Source organism: Humulus lupulus, chromosome 3, assembly GCF_963169125.1.
Source record: "Humulus lupulus chromosome 3, drHumLupu1.1, whole genome shotgun sequence".
Lineage (NCBI taxonomy): Eukaryota > Viridiplantae > Streptophyta > Magnoliopsida > Rosales > Cannabaceae > Humulus > Humulus lupulus.
Window position 1 is genome coordinate 123,396,295 of NC_084795.1, and position 13,374 is coordinate 123,409,668.

The window sequence follows — 13,374 nt, forward strand, 5'->3', positions numbered from 1 at the left end:
TGACTAATAAGTCAAGCCCTGATCCAAGTATTCGAATATCAATACAGAAACAGATATGGATAGGCATACCCCAACAAAACAAGCACGCATACATATTAATCACATAACATCATCAAATAACCGTAACCATAGTAATAATCATGCTTATTTAACGGGGCCAAGCCCTAGCCACGCAAACCACGCGAATAGTCATGAAACACTTAAGCAGGTGTAGAATATTCAAGTATGTTTAATCAATAAACGGAACAATAACTTAATCATAATCATTCTCAGGGGCCCAAGCCCTATTCATAATTATTATTAACAGTCGTGCCAAGCCCTAATCACATATAACACGTACTGGGTGCAGTTTTCTTACCTTAGGTCCGACAATATCGTAAAATAAGAACGACCATCGAGCACGATCCCGGTTCTGACCCCTTGCGATAACCTAGTCACAACCATAATATAGGATTCCATCAATAACGAGCAAATAAAGGCTTCCGGACCGATTTCTAGCCTCTGGGACCTATAATTCTATGAAATTGGGTAGTATTATCGATGGCGAGCCCTAAGGAAAAGATTCCAGTCTCTAAAAACTCATCATGGCCAAAACAGCCCAGGCGGGCTGCGACCTGCCCTTGAGGGTCGCAGTGCGCCCCTCAAGTCAGAGGCCTTCCTCCCCTAGAAATGGAACACGGGACGCGACCTGCCCTTGAGGGTCGCAGCGCGCCTCCCAGACAGAAGCCCCTAAGGGCCCTAGGTTCGGTTGGGTCGCAGCCCCTCAAGAACAGGGTCGCGACTTGGCCTTGCGAACCTAGATTTCCTTCATTTTTCATCAGCCAAATTCAACCAAAACCACCCCAATCTCACCCTAAAACAACAATTCAATCCAGATAACTATTTTAATATCTACCCAGCAATAAAACCTAGCAAAAACCTAGATACAAAACTCATCAAAACTCCCAATTCAACTCTTGAACTATAACACTCAAGAACACCTCAAGAGCAGCCTATAGGTTTAACAGAATTCCATTAAAAACAGATATTAAACCATTACCTCAGCTGTGAATGGTGATACCCTAGCCACAAGCTATTCGAATTCTAATTCTGAGCCTTCAATTCTGATAACTCTACAAAATAGAGTTATTTTACTACTTTTTATGTGCTAATTGTTGCTTAATTCTTGAGTTTTTAATTGATTTATTAAGTTTTAAAGTAATTTTGAATTTATTTGGTTTATTTTGATTTTATATATTTTTGTGTGTTTTTATAGTTATTTTGTTGTAAAATGTTATAGTTTAATTGTTTAAAATTAATATTGTTAATTTAGGAGTAAAAAGATGTAATTTTGAACTTAAATGTTTAAGTAAATTAAGTTTTAATTAATATTTCATGGAACTTTTGTTGTATATTTTATTATTGAAAATATTTAGTTTTAATTTAATTTATGTTTGTTTTATATGGAAATTGTTGTATTGTTGGTGCTTGAAAAGCTAAGAAAAATGAAGAAAAGAATATCGCAAAGCTGAAAAGAAAAGATCTAAAATGCCATTTTTTGAAGCCCACATACTTCCAGCCTCCTGGGCCCGCCAGCTGCCACTCCAAGCCCACGGATCAAGCCCAGCCGAAGCACCTTCTCCCTGCCTCCAGTTGAATCCAGCCCACCAGCGAGTAGCCCAGCAACCCAGGCCCGTGCCTCCATTCAGCCACCTTCCCTACCCGCTTGTCCAGCCCACTGCCACGCCTCCTACTCCAAATGCCAGACCGAGCCCAGCACCCAGGCCCACGTTCAACCTTCCTCAACTGCCAACAGGCCCGCACCACCAATTCCTTCACACTTCAGCAGGCCCAGCCGAAACCACCCCAGGCCCAGCCGAAACAACCCCTGGTCCAGCCACCTTCCTCAGCTGCTTTTTCCCATTTTTGAGCCCAACAAATCATTTTGTCCCCTTATGTCCAAAAATATCATTTTTTTCCTAAACTTCTCTACACATTTTACCCCAAAACATCATCATTACACCCTATAATTTACCCATATTTTCCATATTATTATTAATTTAATCAATTTAATTAATTTAAATTGAATATTTTAATAATCTCATTTTGGCTATAAATAGGGAATTTTCAAGACCATTTGGGGTGTGCTTAATTTTGGGGAGAGGCTACACTACACAAGTTCTACACTTTCAAGACCTCTCAATTCTCTTCATCTTTCTCTTCTTTTTTGTCATTTTTTCTATGAGCTTTTAGAGGAAAAATTTGGGGGTTTCTCCTCCAAATTTTCCTATTTATGTTTGTAATTTTTTGGTTTGTAATTTCTATTCTAGTTATGAGTTTCTAATATTTTTAAGATTATTAAGGTGATGATGAAACAATATGGAACTAGATAGTATTTATTTTGTATGTTGATTTCCCATTTTGTGCAACAAAGTTTATGGATTTTTCTTCTTCAAATATCTTATTTCATCTTAAATATCATGTATTTTTTATTGTTAGCACATATTTACACTTTGTTCTTCATTAGTGCAAAAACATAATATTCTTTGTGTAAGATGTGTCATTAAATTGTACACATCCAATGCTTAGAACAAAAATATTATGGTTTGCCTTATAAATAATGTTCATTGATTTATTTGTTATTTCATTAGATTGATTTACACTAAATTCTTTGAAATTATAATTTTAAAAGTGTAGATAAATCCAATATTTTTATAAAAACTTGTGCTTAAATAGAATATCTAATTTGAATAAATGATGGTTTGATTAATTTCTACTATTACTAAAACTTGGAAATCAATGTACCTATAAATATTATTGAACTTATATTTTGTGGATTCTATTATCTTAATAATCTTTCTTTTACCATCTTAATTTCTATTATTAATTTATGTTTATATATTGCTTTTAATTTCTTTATTATTTTCCCTTATTTAATTTTCTTGTCACAAATTCTTATCAATCTTTGGAGCTAGGTTAGAATTTATTAATTTTGATTTAAAATAATTTTCTTTTTTATTTTAGACAACTCCTTTGGGTTCAATCTCGTGCTTACACGAACATTATATTTCATACACGATTCGTGCGCTTGCGAGGATAAATTTTTAAAACATACCCGTTTTGGGTCCATCAAGTTTTTGGCGCTGTTGCCGGGGAGTTGCAAGAAAAGAAACGAAATTTATCTCAAGGTTAATAAATTCTTCTACTAGTTATTTTAATTTTTGCACTAAAAAAAGAAAAAATAACTATATATACAAAAATATAAAAATATATATATATTTATATAAAACTAAAAAAAAAAAGATAAAAAGATAATTTGGGACAGTTCTACCACCCATAAAAAAATTACTTATATTTTTATATTATTGTTTTTTTTAGTTGACGGCACTTGTGCCTCCTATTTATCTTTTTAATTTTTATAGTTGACGGCACTTGTGCCTCCTATCTATCATTTTAATTTTAATAGTTGATGGCACTTCCTCCTAATTTTGTTGTAATTTTATTTCGTTTATAACTTTGTTAGTTGAAGGCACTTGTGTCTCCTAGCTCTTGTGTTATCCTCTCTTATTTTGTGATAGTTGATGGCACTTGTGCCTCCTAACCCTTATTTTCATTTCTTAATATTGTTTATGTTATCTTAATTTTTTTTCTTTTTCCTTGATTATTGTGTTTAGTACTCTTCTTGATTTCTTAAAAATATATATATATATCTTGAAATGGATCATTTTAATTATAGTTGAAATTCTGAGTACAACTATTATGAGCAATCAAATTTAAATTATGGAGAAACTAATGATATGTATGATATGCATGAATCTTTTGATATCCATTTTACTCCCACCTATAATCCAAATTTTTCATGGAGCCATACCCAATCTCCAATGAATCAAGGGAGTGAATTCAACATGGATAATCAAAGTCATGCCCAATCCGACCTATCATATCTCATTCAAGAATAAACGAGCCCATCTTTAGAGGATACCCTACAACAGTTCATGCAATCAACCTACCAAATCTTACTAGCCCAGTCTCAATCAATCTCAAAAATTGAGACAATAGTAGGACAACTTGCAACTGTTATAGAGTCGGAAAAACAAGTTTATCCGACCAACCCATTCCTAATCCAAATAGTCAAATTGAAAATGAAAAGGAGAATGAAGTTGTTGAAGAACTTGTAATATGCATCTAATCCCCTAACGAAACAAAAGAGTTAGATGAAATAATTCTCGAAGCTCATGAGGAAAATGAAAAAGATATAATTATATCTCAAGAGCCCATAAATGAACAAATTTGTATATTTACTCGAAATGAAAAGGAGTCTAATATAGATATGCAATTTTCTTATTTTATTGATATTCCATTAAAATTGCATATTTCTAATTTTCTTGTAGGTGTGATGTTATCAATTATTATTTATGGCATTTGCATCAAAGGCATAACTCACCTTACTAATGAAATTCTACACCATCAATTGGGTGTAGGTTAAAAGAAAAAAAAAATTACAGTCGAGCTAAAGACTATAAACTAAAGCTCTTTGTGGGAGGCAACCCATACTTTAATGTTTCATTTTATATTTCACTTTTGTTGTGTGTTTTTGTTTCATGTTTTTCAAAAAGCTTGAAGGAAACTTCTTGCCCAAAAATAAAAGAAGAGAAGAAAACAAAAGAGCCAAATCAAGGAAGTATTCATCAAAGGGAGTAGTTCTTAATTTTTTCCATTTTATTAAACATTGAGGACAATGTTTCATTTAAGTTTGGGGGTAGTGTGTATGTGTTTTTCTTGGTGTTTATGTGTTATTCTTTGTGTTTATGCATGTTTTTCATCTGTTGTAAAATTCAAAAAATAAATTCTCTTTATGTGTATTTTTCTTTCTGTTTTTATGTGATTTTCATCTGTTATATAATGTAAAAAAAATTATTTTCTTTGTTTTCTTTGAAAAAAATATATATTGGTGATTTTCATTTTCTAATGATAAGAATTATGATTGAAATTTTTCTTAGTTCTTAGAAAAATATAAATAATTATTAAGCTTTACTTTTAATTTTTAAAGTTAGTTTTTTTTAAATATATATTTTCATAATATGTCACTTTTCTATTATATTCCAATTTGTGATATTTGGATATAGTTTATTTAAACATTAAATTCTTTAAATATCTAAAAATAAAAAATTGAAAAATCCTAGAATTTGCTTCATTATCTCTTGAGATTTAATTTATTTTTGTTTGCATAAGCTTGTCTAAATGATCACATGATGATTTGATGTTTTTGTGTTTGCATGTTAAATATTTATTTTGAAAACAATTTTAACTTTTTAATTAATTACAGAAGCTTTACTTTTATTTGTGATTTTCTTTAAACTATTTCCATTATGTAATTTTTGACGAAAACATTTGACATCACCAATTCAAAAAAATGTGTGTTTTTAATTTTTCTTTTGCTCGAGGACTAGCAAAATATTAAGTTTGAGGGTGTGATAACTCTACAAAATAGAGTCATTTTACAACTTTTTATGTGCTAATTGTTGCTTAATTCTTGAGTTTTTAATTGATTTATTAAGTTTTAAAGTAATTTTGAATTTATTGGGTTTATTTTGATTTTATATATTTTTGTGTGTTTTTATAGTTATTTTGTTGTAAAATGTTATAGTTTAATTATTTAAAATTAATATTGTTAATTTAGGAGTAAAAAGATGTAATTTTGAACTTAAATGTTTAAGTAAATTAAGTTTTAATTAATATTTTCATGGAACTTTTGTTGTATATTTTATTATTGAAAATATTTAGTTTTAATTTAATTTATGTTTGTTTTATAGGGAAATTGTTGTATTGTTAGTGCTTGAAAATCCAAGAAAAATGAAGAAAAGAATATGACAAAGCTGTAAAGAAAAGATCTAAAATGCCATTTTTCGAAGCCCACATACTTCTAGCCTCTTGAGTCCGCCAGCTGCCACTCCAGGCCCACGGATCAAGCCCAGCCGAAGCACCTTCTCCCTGCCTCCAACTGAATCCAGCCTACCAGCGAGCAGCCCAGCAACCCAGGCCCATGCCTCCATTCAGCCACCTTCCCTGCCCGCTTGTCCAGCCCACGGCCACGCCTCCTGCTCCAAATGTCAGACCAAGCCCAGCACCCAGGCCCACGTTCAGCCTTCCTCAGCTGCCAGCAGGCCCGCACCACCAATTCCTTCACACTTCAGCAGGCCCAGCCGAAACCACCCAAGGCCCAGCCGAAACAACCCCTAGTCTAGCCACCTTCCTCAGCTGTTTTTTCACATTTTTTAGCCCAACAAATCATTTTGTCCCCTTATGTCCAAAAATACCATTTTTTACCTAAATTTTTCTACACATTTTACCGCAAAACATCATCATTACACCCAATAATTTACCCATATTTGCCATATTATTATTAATTTAATTAATTTAATCAATTTAATTAATTTAAATTGAATATTTTAATAATCTCATTTTGGCTATATATAGGGAATTTTCAAGACCATTTGGGGTGTGCTTAATTTTGGGGAGAGGTTACACTACACAAGTTCTACACTTTCAAGACCTCTCAATTCTCTTCATCTTTCTCTTCTTTTTTGTCATCTTTTCTATGAGTTTTTAGAGGAAAAATTTGGGGGTTTCTTCTCCAAATTTTCGTATTTATGTTTGTAATTTTTTGGTTTGTAATTTCTATTCTAGTTATGAGTTTCTAATCTTTTTAAGATTATTAAGGTGATGATGAAACAATATGGAACTAGATAGTATTTATTTTGTATGTTGATTTCCCATTTTGTGCAACAAAGTTTATGGATTTTTCTTCTTCAAATATCTTATTTCATCTTAAATATCATGTACTTTTTATTGTTAGCACATATTTACACTTTGTTCTTTATTAGTGCAAAAACATAATATTCTTTGTGTCAGATGTGTCATTAAATTGTACACATCTAATGCTTAGAATAAAAATATTATGTTTTGCCTTATAAATAATGTTCATTGATTTATTTGTTATTTCATTAGATTGATTTACACTAAATGCTTTGAAATTATAATTTTAAAAGTGTAGATAAATCCAATATTTTTATAAAATCTTGTGCTTAAATAGAATATCTAATTTGAATAAGTGATGGTTTGATTAATTTCTACTATTACTAAAACTTGGAAATCAATGTACCTATAAATATTATTGAACTTATATTTTGCGGATTCTATTATCTTAATAATTTTTCTTTTACCATCTTGATTTCTAATATTAATTTATGTGTATATATTGCCTTTAATTTCTTTATTATTGTCCCTTATTTAATTTTCTTGTCACAAATTCTCATCAATCTTTGGAACTAGGTTAGAATTTATTAATTTTGATTTAAAATAGTTTTCTTTTTTATTTTAGACAACTCCTTTGGGTTCGATCTCGTGCTTACACGACTACTATATTCCATATACGATTCGTGCGCTTGCGAGTATAAATTTTTAAAACATACCCGTTTTGGGTCCATCAAATTCCTTAGTTTCTAGCCGAAATCTTCTTAGTTCTTCAAAGAGCTCCCTTAAAGTTGAGAGAAAAACAGAGAGAGAGGGAGAGAGTCGGTTGTGAGAGGTGTTTAAGTGTTTTTTGTGTTTTCTTAAGGATTATGTTTACTTAAGCTAATCCTGAGGCTCGGGATACCGAAAACATCCCCGAGGGCAAAATGGCAAAAATCCCCAGTATTCCCTCCTAATCTTGCTAACTCCAAATATACCCTCAATTATTCATTCCCATTACCCCGTAACCCAATTTAATGAAAAATATCTAAAATACCCCTTGACTCGCCCCGAGTCGGGTATTGGGTCCCGTTGTGACTTTCCCGCTAACTTGCTCCCTAGGATCGTCTCATGTCGAGTAACCCAAATAAACCCACATAATAATGTGGTCTCTCACATATATGCACATATATACAATTATGGCCATAACGGGCCAAATTACAAAAGTTGCCTTTCTAATAAGAAGCAGGCCCACATGCATACTTAATATCCTTAAACATGCATAACTAGCTATATTATCATATAACTCACATAATCACAATCAAATATATTAAATAAACATATAATTCCATATATTGTCATCCTGGCCCCCTAATCAAGGACCTAAGCGTTATTAGGTAATTTTGGGAAATTACAACTATCCCCTCTTTACAGAAATTTCGTCCTCGAAATTTTACCTGAACAGCTCAAGATACTGAGTCAGCATATCCACCTCCAACTCCCAGGTTGCTTCCTCGACCTTGTTGTTCCTCCATAATACCTTAACTAAAAGTATAATCTTGTTCCTCGATACCTTTTCCTTCCTGTTTAAAATCTGAACAGGTTACTCTTCATAGGACTAGTCTGCCTCTAGTTCCAGATCCTCATAACTCAGTACATGAGTTCCATCTGACACATACTTCCTCAGCATGGAAATATGGAATACATTATGCACACTAGACAGTGCATGGGTAAAGCCAACCTATAGGCCACCTGACCGATCCTCTCCAGAATCTCAAATGGTCCCACAAACCTAGGGCTCAGCTTGCCCCTTCTTCCCGAACCTTTTCACCCCTCTCAAAGGTGAAACCCTAAGGAAGACGTAGTCTCCCTCCTGGAACTCCATGTTCCTCCACCTTGGGTCTGAATAGCTCTTATGTCTACTCTGAGACGCAATCATCTGAGCTCTAATCTTCTCAATAGCCTCGGTGGTCCTCTGAACTGCATCAGGACCTAAATATTTCCTCTCACCTATCTCATCCCAGTGAATGGGTGATCTGCACTTCCTACCATACATCATCTCATAAGGTACCACTCCAATGGTAGACTAGTAGCTGTTGTTATAGGAAAATTCTATCAGAGGCAAATATTTACTCCAAGACCCTTCAAAGTCCAACACACATGCCCTCAACATGTCCTCCAATATTTGGATAGTCCTCTGAGACTAACCATAGGTCTGAGGATGATAAGTTGTACTGAACTTCAACTTTGTACCCATCGCCCTCTGCAAACTTCCCCAAAACTTAGAGGTGAAGATAGGGTCCCTATCTGACACGATAGACCTCGGGGTCCCATGAAGGCAAACTATCTCTCTCACATAGATATCTGCATACTATTCAACCGTGTAATTCATCCTCGCTGGTAGAAAATGAGCTAATTTTGTATATCGATCCACGATGAGCCAAATAGAATCATGCTAGCCCACTGTTCTGGGCAATCCTACCATGAAATCCATCGTGATGTCCTCCCACTTCCACTCTAGGATATCCAGAGGTTGTAACAACCTTGCTGGCCTCTGATGATCAGCCTTGACCTGCTGACAAGTCAGGCACCTTGCCACATACTCAGTCTCATCCTTCTTCATCTCAGGCCACCAATATAAAGCTTTCAGATCCTGGTACATCTTCATGGTGCCCGGATGTAGAGAATAAGGAGTAAATCCAGAATCTCTCGTCTGATCCTGATGTCCATTGGAGTGCAGATCCAATCCTTGTATCTCAACAAGCACATGCTTGACACCATGTAGTCCTTAGCTACTTCAGCTAGGACGTCCCCTCTAATCTACCCCAACTGTGGGTCATCTAACTGCTTCTCCTTAATCCTCTCCAAAAGAGTAGACTGTATGGTGACTTTGGCTAGCTAGCCCACCACTAACTCAATTCCTGCTCTAGCCATATCATCAGCCAATTCCCTTGATATCTACCTGGCACTATATAACTGTCCCGGACCCTTCCGGCTTAAGGCATCTGCTACCACGTTTGCATTCTCAGGGTGATAGAGGATCTCACAATCATAATCTTTTACCAACTCTAACCAACGTCTTTGCCTCATGTTCAGATCCTTCTGGGTGAAGAAGTATTTTAAACTCTTGTGGCCAGTGTATACCTTACACTTCTCACCATACAAGTGGTGTCGCCAAACCTTCAGTGAAAAAACCACTATTGCAAGTTCTAAGTCATGTGTGGGGTATCTCTACTCATATTCCTTCAACTGGCGTGATGTATAGGCAATCACCTTCTGTGAATGCCAAAAATTGACCAGAGCCACAGTCAATAGTTACCCTTGTAAATGTATGAATTCTTCCCTTGTGAATTCCACTCAAGAGAACCTCTACATTACGAGGCACCCTAGAAACTATGAGGCGCATGTCAGTGGGACGAAGGGGGCGAGAGCCTCACTAGGCTGCTTACCACATGAACAAAGAGACAAGGGTGTCATGTGGCATAAGAGGAGTTGGGCTAAGGGAGTCACCCTCGCCATACGAGGGTCCACAACCGCTGACCAACACGGACACCACCCTCGCTATGCGAGGGTTGTGAGGGTTCAGCCTTGTTGCCTCACGCGTGCCCCGTGCCTTGCGAGCCTCGCCTGCACATAGGAGGAGAGGGCCACCCTTGCTATGCGAGGGTGTGGCCTCGTCACGCCGCACACGTCTCAAGCCTTGTCTACACCCGAGGGAAGAGAGCCAGCCTCGCTATGCGAGGGTGTGGCCTCGTCGCGTCGCACGTGTCTCGAGCCTCGTCTACACCCGAGGGAAGAGGGCCAGCCTCGCTATGCGAGGGTGCGGCCTCGTTGCGCCGCCCATGTCTCGAGCCTCGCCTCCATGTGACCTGCGTAGGTCAGCCTCGACCCCTAGCATCTTGGCTTCTCATGATACACATAGGTTGAAGCCTCCTTGGCCTAGGCACGAGGACCACTTGGGGACACCTAAGGGGGGCGTCAAACGAACATTAGGCATCGACAGGGATTGATAAGGACGGCCGGGTACAGGTCACGTGTACTGACACGAGATGTACGGTTGTGAAGGGAACAGAGGCGTGGCCCTATCATCTACGTTCGAGGAGTAGTGGTAGTACGGACTTGTACGAAGAGTAGTGGGGCCACTTGAACACCCCCGACCATACACCAGAGCTGACAGTACTATGTCCTGAGCCACGACTCTGGCATTGTCAAGGCAGACACCACTACGCCCTGAACCCCTGCACTATCAGTGTACCCGCATACATCCCTGTCTCCTGGGACTTGTTTGTATCAAGGGCCAATAGAGCCCACCTATAAATAGGCCTCAACCCCTCAGGTTAAGGGGTTGGAAAACTGAGTGTATGAGGAGACGTAAAAGAAATACATGATCTTTGTTCCATTGTTGCTCTGGTTTTTTCTATTGATTGAAGTTCTTTCCTCCTGATTCTAAGTTACCCTTAGTATAAAAATCTTAGTTTTCTAACCTTTAATCGTTGACGAGATTTCACCGTCAACACCTTCTCTGTCTGCATAAGAACACAACCCAAACCCTTCCTCGAGGCGTCACAATAAACTACAAACTTGTCCCGATCTGTAGGAAGACTCAGAACTGGAGCAGTGATCAAACTCTTCTTGAGCTTCTGAAAGTTGTCTTCAGACTTGTATGACCATATGAATTTTTTATTCTTGCGTGCTAACTCTGTCAGTGATGACGCAATCTTGGAAAACCCCTCCACAAAGCATCTGTAATACCCTGCTAATCCCAAGAAACTTCTAATCTTTGAAGCGTTCTTCAGTCTTTGTCAATCTCTGACTTCCTCAATCTTCGTTGGATCCACCTTAATCCCATCCTTACTGACTATGTGACCTAAGAAAGTCACATGTGGCAACCAGAACTCGTATTTCTTGAATTTCTCATACAGCTTGTGTTCTCTTAACCTCTGTAGTACTAATCTGAGGTGTTACACGTGTTCTGTCTCTGACTGAGAGTCAATTTATCATCAATAAAGACAACCACAAACTGATCCAGGTAATCCTTGAACACCATGTTCATCAAATCCATAAATGTCGTTGGGGCATTAGTCAATCCAAATGACATACCAAAAACTCATAATGCCCATACCTGGTGCGAAAAGTTGTTTTCGGTATATCCTCCTCCCTGATCCTCAGCTGGTGATAACTAGATCGAAGATCTATCTTGGAGAATACTTGTCTACCCTGCAACTGGTCAAACAGATCATCAATCCTTGGCAATGAATATCTGTTCTTGATAGTCAACTTGTTCATTTCTCTGTAATCGATACACATCCTCGAGGAACTGTCCTTTTTCTTAACAAAGAGAACTGGTGCACCCCATGGCAAAAACTGGGCCTGATAAAACCCAAGTCTAGTAACTCCTATAGTTGAACCTTTAGTTCCTTTAGCTCAGCTGGAGCCATACTATAAGGTGCCCTAGATATTGGCTCTGTTCCTGGTGCCAATTCAATCACAAACTTGATCTCCCTATGTGGAGGCAACCCTGGCAGATCCTCTAGAAACACGTCTAGAAACTCACAGACTAATAAGTTCTATTCTGGTCCCACTAGCACGACCTGAGTAGTATCCACCATGCTAGCTAAGAATCCTATGCATCCCCCCTATAATAGGTCTCTAGCTCTAAGTACAGATATCATAGGTATACGGGGTCCATGCACAGTTCCAATGAATACAAAGGGGTCCTCACCCTCAGGCTCAAAGGTTACCATCTTCTTCTTGCAATCTATCGTTGCCCCATACTTCTCTAACCAATCCATACCCAGAATTATATCAAAATCAGTCATTACCAATTCTACCAAGTCAACTAATAATTCCTTGCCATCCACTGTAACAGGTAGTGATCTAACCCATCTTCTGGAAACCACTAACTCCTTGGTAGGCAACATAGTACCAAACCCCACAGGATAAAAGTCACATGGTCTACACAGTCCATCTATAATCCTACTAGCAACAAAAGAGTGTGTAGCACCCGAATTAATCAAAACAGTATAGAAGGTTCCAGCACTATAAAGTTGAAATATAACCACCGAGGGACTAGCCTCAGCCTCTGCCTGGGTCAAGGAGAACACCCGAGCAGGCTTCAGGTTGTCCACCTTCTTTGGTTCTTCCTTTCTGGCTCTTGGGCAGTCCTTCTTCAAATGCCCTACACTGCCACAAACAAAGCAGGCCTTCGCTCGACATTCCCCAATATGGCACCTCCTGCACCGAGTACACTCTAGGAATGCTCTCTAGGTCTCACCGCCACCCTGGCGGTCCATCTGTATGCCTTGTGGCCTCCTTTCTAGCCCTGGAGCTTAAAATGTGTCTAGAGTCTTCCTCTTTTGGTACTGGGCCTCCACCCCTACCAAAACCTATAAATGGAGTTCCCGACCTCCTAGAATCCCTTCTGGCTGCATTGTCACACCAGATCTTATTCTTTGCGCTCTCAGCAGTAAGTGCCTTCTCCACAGCCTGTGCATAGGTAGTCAATCCTGGAACAATGGTAATACGAACATCCCTGAAGAAACCTCTCTCTTCTGGTCCCATCAATGGGCACTAAATCCCTGGCAAACTTTGCCAGTTTGTCAAACTTTAGGGCGTAATCAGTCACTGTCATGTTACCCTAAAGTAACTTGCTGAACTCCTCAG